The sequence below is a fragment of the Chlorocebus sabaeus genome, chromosome X (assembly GCF_047675955.1).
Source record: "Chlorocebus sabaeus isolate Y175 chromosome X, mChlSab1.0.hap1, whole genome shotgun sequence".
NCBI lineage: Eukaryota > Metazoa > Chordata > Mammalia > Primates > Cercopithecidae > Chlorocebus > Chlorocebus sabaeus.
The window spans coordinates 36621070-36632410 of NC_132933.1; the positions used below are offsets into that span (position 1 = coordinate 36621070).

Consider the following 11341-nt stretch of genomic DNA (forward strand, 5'->3'; position numbering starts at 1 on the left):
TGTACAGGAAGCATGGCAGCATCTGCTTCTGAGAAGGCTTCAGTGAGCTTTTACTCATAATGAAAGTCAAAGGGTGAGTGGCGCAGTACACATTGTCAAAGTAGGTGGAAGAGGGAAGGATGGGAGGTGCCACACACTTTTAAACAACCAGATCTCACAAGAACTCACTTACTATTGCAACACAGCACCAAGGGTAGTGGTGTTCAACCATGAGAAAGTGCCCCCATGATCCAATCATCTCCCACAAGGTCCTTACCTCCAACATTGGGGATTACAATTTGACATGAGATTTGGGAGAGGACACAGACCCAAACCATGTCAGCCTGAATTTCACTTTTATATAAAATGTGGAAAAAGCACCTATTCTGTGGTAAATATATCCCCTTAGATTCAATGTTTGGTGAATGAATACTAGGCTTGATTTTAGCTCTCCTTTTCCCTTTGGCTGCACAGCTTGTGCAGGGCACATCCTGTACAACCTTGTGTGGCAACAGTGTGTAGCTTGCAGAGGCTTGTGTGAGGCATACACCAGATACATGTATACAGATAGAATAAAGGGAGCACCTGTATTCTACTGAATTCCAGACTATGACTTCACAAGTTAGGGTAGTTCTCCTTTTTGCCTTTGGTCTGTAAACTCAGAAGTCTCTCTTGGTGAAAGCGGATCAGATGTTCCTTGATTTGAATGCCAATTAGTACCTGATAACTGTGCTAACTTGTGTTACTTGGCAGATTTTAAACCTTGGATAAGCTCCTCAATTAAAGTTTCCTTATTTGTAAAGTAGGTGTACTATTTACCCTGTCTGCTATGAGAGTGTTAAGGAAAATTATGTATGCAAAACACCTAAGAGAACATTTGACATATTTTAGATTATCAATACGTGGAACTTTTTTTAAAAATTGTATTTCTCTTTAACCTTATTTTTCTCACTTATTTGAATAGCTTTTTCCCTCTAGAAAGAATAGAGCTGAAATCTCTCTGTTATAATTGGTTCTGTTTTCTGTCAGGTAATAAATATCACAATAATAATTAACATATATTAATTACTTACTGTATCCCATGTGTAATTCCAAGTCTTTCCATATATTATCTAATTTAATGCTTATAACAACATTATACAGTAGGAATTAATATGGTCACCATTTTCATTTGATGAAATGAATCTGAGTGGTTAAGTAACTCCCCTTAAATTCTACAAATAACTATTGGTTGAGTTGGAGTGTGAATGTAGGCACTTCTTCTCCAGAGTTCTCATTTGTAACCACTCAAATTATACTGTCTCCCAGGGAATCTCTGGTTCACCACAACTTAATGTTTATGCTTTTTAACATGAACATCTAGCATCTACAATTTCTCTGTTTTGTGATCCCATAGAGCATAACACCACATACAAAAAATGCAGTCTCCAGATTGAATGTGTATTCAAGAGAGGTAGCATAGTACTGTGATCAAAATCACTGGCTGTGGATTTTGAGTGCCTGAGTTTGAATCTTCTTGCTGTATGACTGGACCAGTGGCTTAACCCCTATCCTTCTTCGTGCATCAGTTTCTTCATAGGTAAAATGGCAGTGAGAAACATCTAGTTAATTAGTTCTTTTGTAAGGAAGAAATATGGTAACATATGTAAAAAACAAGCAATTTGAACAGTGCCTGGCAGGTAATAAAAACTCAGTAAAGTTTATATAATTGTTTTCACATTTCCATTTATGACCTAATTACCACACTTCAATACTGAATGTATCCTAAAGTTGCTATACTTTAGGAATTTTTGTTGTAAGAAAATTTAATTTAACAAAACTAACAATTGGAAGTGATTATATTTTATTAAATTAGATTTTATTTTGATAAAATAATCACTTCTGATTATTTAAAAATATTTTCCCAGAATTATTGAGGTATAACTGGCAAACAAAAATTATGTATATTTAAGGTGTACAACAATGTTTCATATGTATTCATTGTGAAATGATCACTACGATCAAACTAATTAACATAATCATCACCTCTTATGTTTACCTTTCTTTGGTGGTGAGAACATTTTAGACCTACTTACTCTATTGTGTGTCTGTGTATGTGTGTATACATTTAGTTTTATTGTAACAAAGCGACTTGTACACTTTTAATATTTTAAAACTGAACATCATCTTTCCTTTCAAGGGAAACAGAAATAAAATTTTAAAATAAACAAGAATAAAATTACAATGGAGAATGTCAATTCCAAATAAGATTCTACAGGTTCTGCTGCTTCTTCCATTGAGTGGCAGGGCTTAAGTCATCATTAGAAAATAATTTATTTTAAAAGTGTCATCTTAAACTGCAAAGATGTCTGTCAAATATCACAATTAAACATGCCAGAGGAGAAGCCATGTTGTTAAAATGCCCACTTAACCCAACCAAACATCTCAAACTTGCCCTTTGCTGACCTTCTATAACCCCATTTTTTAGTTTTCTTTTTTTAAACAAGAGAAAGTAGCCAGGTACATGTTGCTAGATGCTAACTGTCCATATTCACTTAGAGACACAGTGTACTCTCTGAGCCCAATATATAGAGAAAAGAGGAAAAAAGCTAGAATTCTATGCACTACTACACAGGGGCCTAGCACCTTCCACCTTCCAGCAGAGTGAAGGGAGCAGATTTTTCTTTTTTCCCACAGAGCTCAGTGGTGGTGATTCCATACAGTTTTTGTTCAGACAGGAAGGGATAAAAATGAATTTTGAACAAAAAGGGGTAGAGACTCTATTCCCATTGTATTCTGCTCAAAGTATTTCCCCCCAAATAAGTTAATCACCATGGTATAGAGAAAAGAGACCTCAAGAGCAGAGCAACTGAGCACAAGAGGAAAAAATAATAAAGCCTACAACTTGCTCCTGGGGACTGGAGAAAATTTTTATAAGGGAAGGTTTTGAGCCATCAGTTTTCTATTAGTCATCTTCTCCTTCATCCTCCTCTCCTTCCTCCCCTTCATCATCTTCATCTTGTTCACCTTCATCCTCATCCCCTTCTTCATCAATATCTTCTAATCCTTCCTCCTCTTTATCATCATCATCATCTTCTTCTCCTTCTCCTTTTTCATCATCCATATTGGCAAACAAGTAGTACTGTAATGGGTTTGGCCAAACATCATCTTTGATGACTTCTACTAATTCATCAGTACCTGCATCAGAATGGTCAGCAAACAAGGTAAAGAAGTTCTCTGGTTCCTCATGCTGCCTCTTCCTACTGGCTTTATTCTGCGTTTGACTTGAACATTTTGTCGGATCCTTTCCAGATTTCCATTTGATTTTGGTGGACTTTGAAGATGGATCACCACTCTCATTCAGATGAAATTCTTTGGAGAGAACTTTATTGTCAAAGTAAGGATTTTCATCAAAATAAAAATCTATTCTATAACCTGATTTAATATCTCCAAATTCTGTCACTGGTCAAATAATGCAGAGCCTCTCTGTTCTCCTCCCCAAGGAGTACAGACACCTGTGGACAGCAGACAAATGTTGTTACCCAAAACTTTGGGATTTTGGCGATCAATTCTGACCTCTTCTGCTGACAAGATAGCCGAATAGGAACCCCTCTGGTCTGCAGCTCCCAGCGACATTGATGTGGAAGGCAGGTGATTTCTGCACTTGCAACTGAAGTATCCGGTTCATCTCATTGGGACTGGACAGTGGGTGAAGCCCAAGGAGGGTGAGCCGGAGCTGGGTGGGGTGTCACTTGACCCTGGAAGCACAAGGGGTTGGGGAATTTCCCTCCCCTAGGCAAGGGAAGTCATGAGGGGCTGTGCCATGAGCAACTGTGCACTCCGGCCCCGATTCTGTGCTTTTCCCACGGTCTTTGCAACTCGCAGACCAGGAGATTCCTCAGGTGCCTACACCACCTGGATCCTGGGTTTCAAGCACAAAACTGGGCGATCATTTGGGCAGACACTGAGCTAGCTAGCTGCAGGAGTTTTCTTTTTTTCCATACCCCAGTGGCACCTGGAAAGCCAGTGAGACAGAACCATTCACTCCCCTGGAAAGGGGGCTGAAGCCAGGGAGCCAAGTGGTCTGGCTCGGCGGGTCACACCCCCACAGAGCCCAGCAAGCTAAGATCCACTGGCTTGAAATTCTACCTGCCAGCACAGCAGTCTGAGGTCGACCTGAGACGCTGGAGCTTGGTGGAGAGAGGGGCGTCCGCCATTGCTGAGGCTTGAGTAGGTAGTTTTACCCTCATGGTGGAAACAAAGCTGCCAGGAAGTTCAAACTGGGCGGAGCACACCACACCTCAACAAGGCTGCTGCAGCCAGACCGCCTCTCTAGATTCCTCCTATGTGGGCAGGGCATCTCTGAAACAAAGGCAGCAGCCCCAGTCAAGGACTTATAGATAAAACCCCCATCTCCCTGGGACAGAGCACCTGGGGCAAGGGGCGGTTGTGGGCACAGCTTCAGCTGAGTTAAACGTCCCTACTTACTCTCTTAGCAAATTTCAAGAATACAATTCACTATTATAAACCGTAGATACCATGTTGTACATTAGAGGGAGCTCATTCTTCTCATACATGTAAAATGGGATGACTCGTAAAACTTCAAACTAAACATAATCTTTCAGGGAAAAAATTTGCTGCTCTATTTTTTTTATTGCTGCATAACAAGTTGCCCTAAAACTTAGTGGTTTAAAATGACAAACATTTCAGTTTCTGTTGGTCATGGATTTGATCCTGGTTTAACTGGGTGAGAGTCTCTAACATGGCTGCAATGTAGGAGGATTTGCTTTCAAGTTCACTGAGGTGGAGTTTGACAGGCTTTTTTTGTTGTTGTTGCTTTTTTGGAGACGGAGTCTCGCTCTGTCGCCCAGGCTGGAGTGCAGTGGCGGGATCTCGGCTCACTGCAAGCTCTGCCTCCCAGGTTCACACCATTCTCCTGCCTCAGCCTCCGGAGTAGCTGGGACTACAGGTGCCCACCACCACGCCTGGCTAATTTTTTGTTGTTGTTGTTTTGTATTTTTAGTAGAGACGGGGTTTCATCATGTTTGCCAGGATGGTCTTGATCTCCTGACCTTGTGATCCACCTGCCTGGGCCTCCCAAAGTGCTGGGATTACAGGCGTGAGCTGTGTCGCCCAGGCTGGAGTGCAGTGGCCAGATCTCGGCTCACTGCAAGTTCTGCCTTCCAGGTTCACGCCATTCTGCCTCAGCCTCCCAAGTAGCTGGGACTACAGGCACCGGCCACCATGCTGGGATAATTTTTGGTATTTTTAATAGAGACGGGTTTTCACCCTGTTAGCCAGGATGGTCTCCATCTCCTGACCTTGTGATGCACCTGCCTCGGCCTCCCAAAGTACAGGTGTGAGCCACCGCGCCCAGTCGACAGGCTTTAAAAGAGTCACTTTCAAGCTAATTTGCATGGCCGTTGACCAGAGATATCAGTTTCTTGCCACTTGAACCACTCCACAGAGCTACTCCCAAGATGGCAGTAGGCTGCCCAACAGAAATGGCTCCAAGAAAGAAAGCATGAGAGAGAATGAAACAAGGTGAGAGAGCCAAGCAAAATGAAAGCCTGAGTGTTTTGTTACCTAATCTAGGGAAGTAACTTTCTATCACTTTTGATCACTTTGACTATGTTCTATTTATCAGAAGCAAGTCACTAGGTCCACTCCACACTCTAGGAGAAGGGATTATGTAAGGGTGTTAATTGCAGAAGGCAGAGATCTTTGAGGCCGTTTTAGAGACTGCTTATCAATAACTGAGTGGAGAAAAGCAACAGGTACCTATACATCCATTTTGGCAAATACAAATAATTAGTTAAGGATCAGTTTTTTAAAATGCTATAAATTAGAAGTCTTTTCCTGTTTTTTCCACACTTAAAGTATAACTTTTATCACTATGCGTCCTTTAAAATCATTCTCATTTCAATCTTTGATATTACTTGCCCTGGATACCCACACTTTCCTCCTCTTGTATTAGCTTCCCACCTATGTTTACCACCAAAAATGTCCAGAAAAAAAAGAACCAATCAGTTAGGCCATATTAAATCATGAGTATAAATATTTCTATTTCCTCAGATGCGATGCATATGAACAGGAAATCAAGTCATTTTCTTCAAACTTGATTTAATTAAAAGTCAATGAAATCAGTATTAAGATTGAGGTTAACTTTTACCATTCCTGTGAGACTCTAAATTAGAAAAAGAGAAATCACATTCAGAAATGACTTCATGAATTTCAGTGGGATAGGCTACAATATGCTTAAAATTCTTCTCCCAGGATGCTCTTTTTCTGCTTGCTTATATACATTGAATTATTGTCAAATATGTCAGAAACATTGTTACTTACTCTCAGTTTTGCACACGAACAATGGTAAAGTTGGAAGCTGGCAGAGTTTGAATAACAATATATATTTCTGTAGTTTAGGATGCTATTTATGATTTTTACCACCTTTCCACATGCCCCTGTGGCAAATATTTGCCACTCCATTATGAAAATGGGAAGATGTAATGGTCTTATAATATGCTATATCTTCTACATTTCTATAGAACTTTTCAAATAGAGCTTTTCAGTGGCATCTGGAAATGTCAAGAACATGCTGGGACCTGTTATCTATGTGTTTAACCTACCTGACTTTATGTCTTAATCTAACTTTGTAGACAAAGAGTGAACTTAGGGGTTGCTTGATCATGACCTTGTATACCAAACCCACCAAAATAATTGATCACTGACTCCATAGCTGTTGATGCTGGCACTTGCAAAAATGGAATGCTGAGGCTAGTATTTTTTCAAAAAAAATTACTAAATGCCTATGTTTTTATTTTTCTTATTAAAAAACCTTCAGATAGGCAACAAAGTGAAAGTAAGTATACCTCACATCCCAGTCCACCCTTTTTCCAGAAGTCTCCACGTTAGAATATGCATATACTTTCAGGATAGTCCAATGTATATATAAGCACCTATATCTATCTGTCCTTCTAACCAATTAAATCTCCATGTCTCATATTTGCCTAACTGGAATCATGATATGTATTTTGTGTTATAAATTGTTTTACTGACTTGATAATATCAACTTTTGATGACAGTATATGTATAGATAATGTTATAACCCACTTGACTAGCTGCATAGCATTGCATTGTATAGGTGAACTATGATTAATTGAACCCTTCTGATACTAATGGACATTTATATTGTCATCGACCTTTCTCCACGAAAACAATGCTGCTAAAAATTAAATATATATGTGTGAGTATACATATATATACATATATACAGAAACAAATACACATAATTTTGTATACTTAGAAAATTTCTTATGACAATTTTTTCTGACTCAAAGAATACACATCCTTTATAAATTTTGATAGAGATTACCAAATTAGCCTCTAAAACTTTTACATTTATTTGTAAATGTGTGAATTTTTTGTGTAGAATTTTCACAATTATATAAACTACTTAGTGAGTTTATATAAAGGAAGGACAGACATTTCTGAGAATTAAATATTAACGTATCTGAATAATCTTCAAAATGAATATCTGTTGCTTTCCTCATTTGGAATTGTTCTGAATTTGGATTTACAGCCCAATCTAAGTTATTTTATATGAGTTCTGACCCACCCTGATATCCAGCAGGTGAATTTTTTTCTTTCTATTAATTAATTTAAACTTTCAAGGAGTTATTATGTTCAAATTATACCCTTAAACTGCATGGTTAGTGTTGAGGATCCCTTTCTTTATAGAGATTTATTGTTCTATTGGGAAAGCCCAACATAGCTTAGAAAAAGTTAACCACATAAGATGAGATTGGATGGAGGCAGAGGTGTATAGTGGTTACTTGCATCAGCAATTTTACCTCTAGAGTCAGTTTGTTCAAATGCTTTCCCTTCTACTAATAGATCTGTAAACTTGTGCAAGCTAATAAACATGTCCAAGCCTCGCTTTCCTCATCTTGTATAATGGTGGTAGTAATAATACCTACTGCATAAGGAATTTTAAAATATTTAGAAAAATTAACATATTCATAAAATTTAGCACAGTGTCTGATATACGTCATTTATTATATTTATTATAGGGCCTTTATTGAATGACAAAAAATTGAAATACTTGAGTTTTAATTATATTCTGATATGAATCTATTTTATTGATCCAACTTTGTAAATTCAGTGGTTTTTGAACCTGACCACAGCTGACAGCTACATTGCTTACTATATTTGATATCTATATTAATTTGTTTTCACACCGCTGATAAAGACATACCCGAAACTGGGAACAAAAAGAGGTTTAGTTGGACTTACAATTCCGCATGGCTGGGAGGCCTCAGAATCATGGTGGAGGGCAAAAGACACTTCTTACTTGGTGGCACCAAGAGAGAATGAGGAAAAAGCAAAAGTGGGAACCCCCAATAAACCCATCAGATATCGTGAGACTTATTCACTATCATGAGAATAGCACAGGAAAGACTGGCCCCCATAATTCAGTTATCTCACCCTGAGTCCCACCCATAACAGGTGGGAATACTGAGAGAGACAATTCAAGTTGAGATTTGGGTGGGCACACAGTCAAACCATATCAATACTTCTCATAAATATATGTTATATCTATATTCTGACTCTTGTCCTAGTGCCATATTCTGTTATCTTTGTTTCAAGGTCTGTTTCACATTTTCAGAAAATAGTTATTCAAAAAATATAGACAAATTTTTGTTTTAGCTGATCAGTTTTATCATGGCTTTACTGAGTTACAAATGTGGTAGAAAATTTTTAACAATTGGCTGTCTGTAAAAATGCATGTATGAATACATGTACGTAATTTATTGTTTATATTACTAACATAAAGGTTTTATAGCACACAATTTATAAGTAATAATTAAATATTCTAGTCTATCATAAATTCCATATAACTAATGATACAGAATGTTTTAATGGTTTTTGGCAAACTCATGTATTTGTGACTAACCTGTGGTTGTAATTGACAAATGAGTATAGTTCTGACATGAATGTTGATATTTTTGTTTTCCTAAATGAGTAAGATAAAAACAAAAATAATAAAAACTGTGTCAGAAATTAATGTGTTCATCAATGATGTGAATGACTTTTGGTGAATCACATACTAGCTTTTGGATACTAGGAAAGTATATTTCTGATTTTTTGTGCTATTCACAATATAACAGCCATGGCACAATTTTTAAGTTTAATCAGAATTATTAAGATTTTTCTGTATGTCTTCCTAGACAATCCACAATAACAACAAAACTTCTAAAAACCACGTCCTTATTACAAAACAAAAGTTGTGTAAACACTTCCACCATTGCCAATTTCAACCTAACAACATTATGTCACTGAACATAAAGTGGAGAAGAGATGGGCAGTTTCAAACTATTATATAATATTCCCACTATACAGATACAATTGACATAAATAACCTTGAGTATAGATAGTAGTATAAAATAGTTAAATAATTAAGAAGCAATGAGATTTGAGTATTTGTTACCTTGATTTTAATATAATTTACTTAATTCTGAATTTATAAAGTTACTTTTTAATAATGGCTGTTTTTAATGATGGCTTGCAAAATTTCTGAAAATTTAATAATTGACTCTCATGTGCAGCTCCAGCACAACACTCATATAAATATTTGAATATTATTCCTCAATTAAATAAAAAACAGCCTTCCATAACTATCCCTTTCTTTCTGGCAACATCCTTCTATATCTCACTATTCTGTACCTATAAGGCAAAAATCTTTTAAAAAGCTGCTTTTATTTACTATCTCCATCTATTTATCTCCCATTCACCCACTCAAATTTCATTTTCTGCCCTATCCCTCTATAAAAATATCAGGCTAAGGTCACCTGTGTCATTAAATAAATTTAATTTTACAGTTCCCATTTTATTGGACCTCTTTGCAGCAATATTTACTGCTGACAAACTACTCAATAATTCTTCTTTTTTTTTTTTTTTTTTACTGTACTTTAAGTTCTAGGGTACATGTGCATAACATGCAGGTTTGTTACATATGTATACATGTGCCATGTTGCTGTGCTGCACCCATCAACTCATCAGCACCCATCAACTCGTCATTTACATCAGGTATAACTCCCAATGCAATCCCTCCCCCCTCCCCCTTCCCCATAATAGGCCCCGGTGTGTGATGTTCCCCTTCCCGAGTCCAAGTGATCTCATTGTTCAGTTCCCACCTATGAGTGAGAACATGCGGTGTTTGGTTTTCTGTTCTTGGGATAGTTTGCTGAGAATGATGGTTTCCAGCTGCATCCGTGTCCCTACAAAGGACACGAACTCATCCTTTTTTATGGCTGCATAGTATTCCATGGTGTATATGTGCCACATTTTCTTAATCCAGTCTGTCACTGATGGACATTTGGATTGATTCCAAGTCTTTGCTATTGTGAATAGTGCTGCAATAAACATACGTGTGCATGTGTCTTTATAGAAGCATGACTTTTAATCCTTTGGGTATATACCCAGTAATGGGATGGCTGGGTCAAATGGTAATTCTAGTTCTAGATCCTTGAGGAATCGCCATACTGTTTTCCACAATGGTTGAACTAGTTTACAGTCCCACCAACAGTGTAAAAGTGTTCGTGTTTCTCCACATCCTCTCCAGCACCTGTTGTTTCCTGACTTTTTAATGATTGCCATTCTTCTTACAACACACTTTTCCATTAGGTTCTACAATACAATATTTATCTGTGATTTTATTTCTCTATCTGCCTATTTCTTCTCTATTTCTTCGAAAGCTCATCTTCTTCTGCCTAGCTGTTACATGTTATACTTAATCGAGGTTTGTTTCTAGACCCCATTGTCTAATTTTATAACCCTTCTTATGATTTCAATGGCCACATGTACCCAGATGACATATATATGACATATATATGTATATACATATGTGTAAATATGTGTGTGTGTTGTATGTGTGTGAATAAATATATAGTCAAATCTTTAAAGCATAAAATTTGGTTTTACATATGTGAGCCATCACCAAAATCAACATAATAAACATATCCTTTACCTCCAAAAGTTTCCCCGTGTCAATCTGTAATTTTCCTTCCCTAGCCAATCCAACCACCATTTCCCAAGTAATCACTGATCTGTTTCTTGTCATTATAGATTAGTTTGAATTTTATAAAGTTATATACGTATATATAAGTATGTATATCCTGTAAGATACATATCTGTATATGTGTATATGTATTAAAAAGGATGTAGAAATAAGATACTGAGTGAAAAAATTATGCTGGGTTAAAAAAGCCAGAAAAATGAGTATACACTGTAGGATATATATGTATATCTTGTAGGATACATATACATATATGTATACATGTATACATGTACATGCACATGCATATTCACATATATGTATATGTAT

The 11341-nt window shown here is 37.1% G+C and overlaps 1 pseudogene; it reads right to left on the minus strand.

Annotated features, from left to right (window-relative positions):
• Positions 1–2887: 2887 nt before the first annotated feature.
• Positions 2888–11077, minus strand: LOC119620975 (protein SET-like; annotated as a pseudogene).
• Positions 11078–11341: the final 264 nt, after the last annotated feature.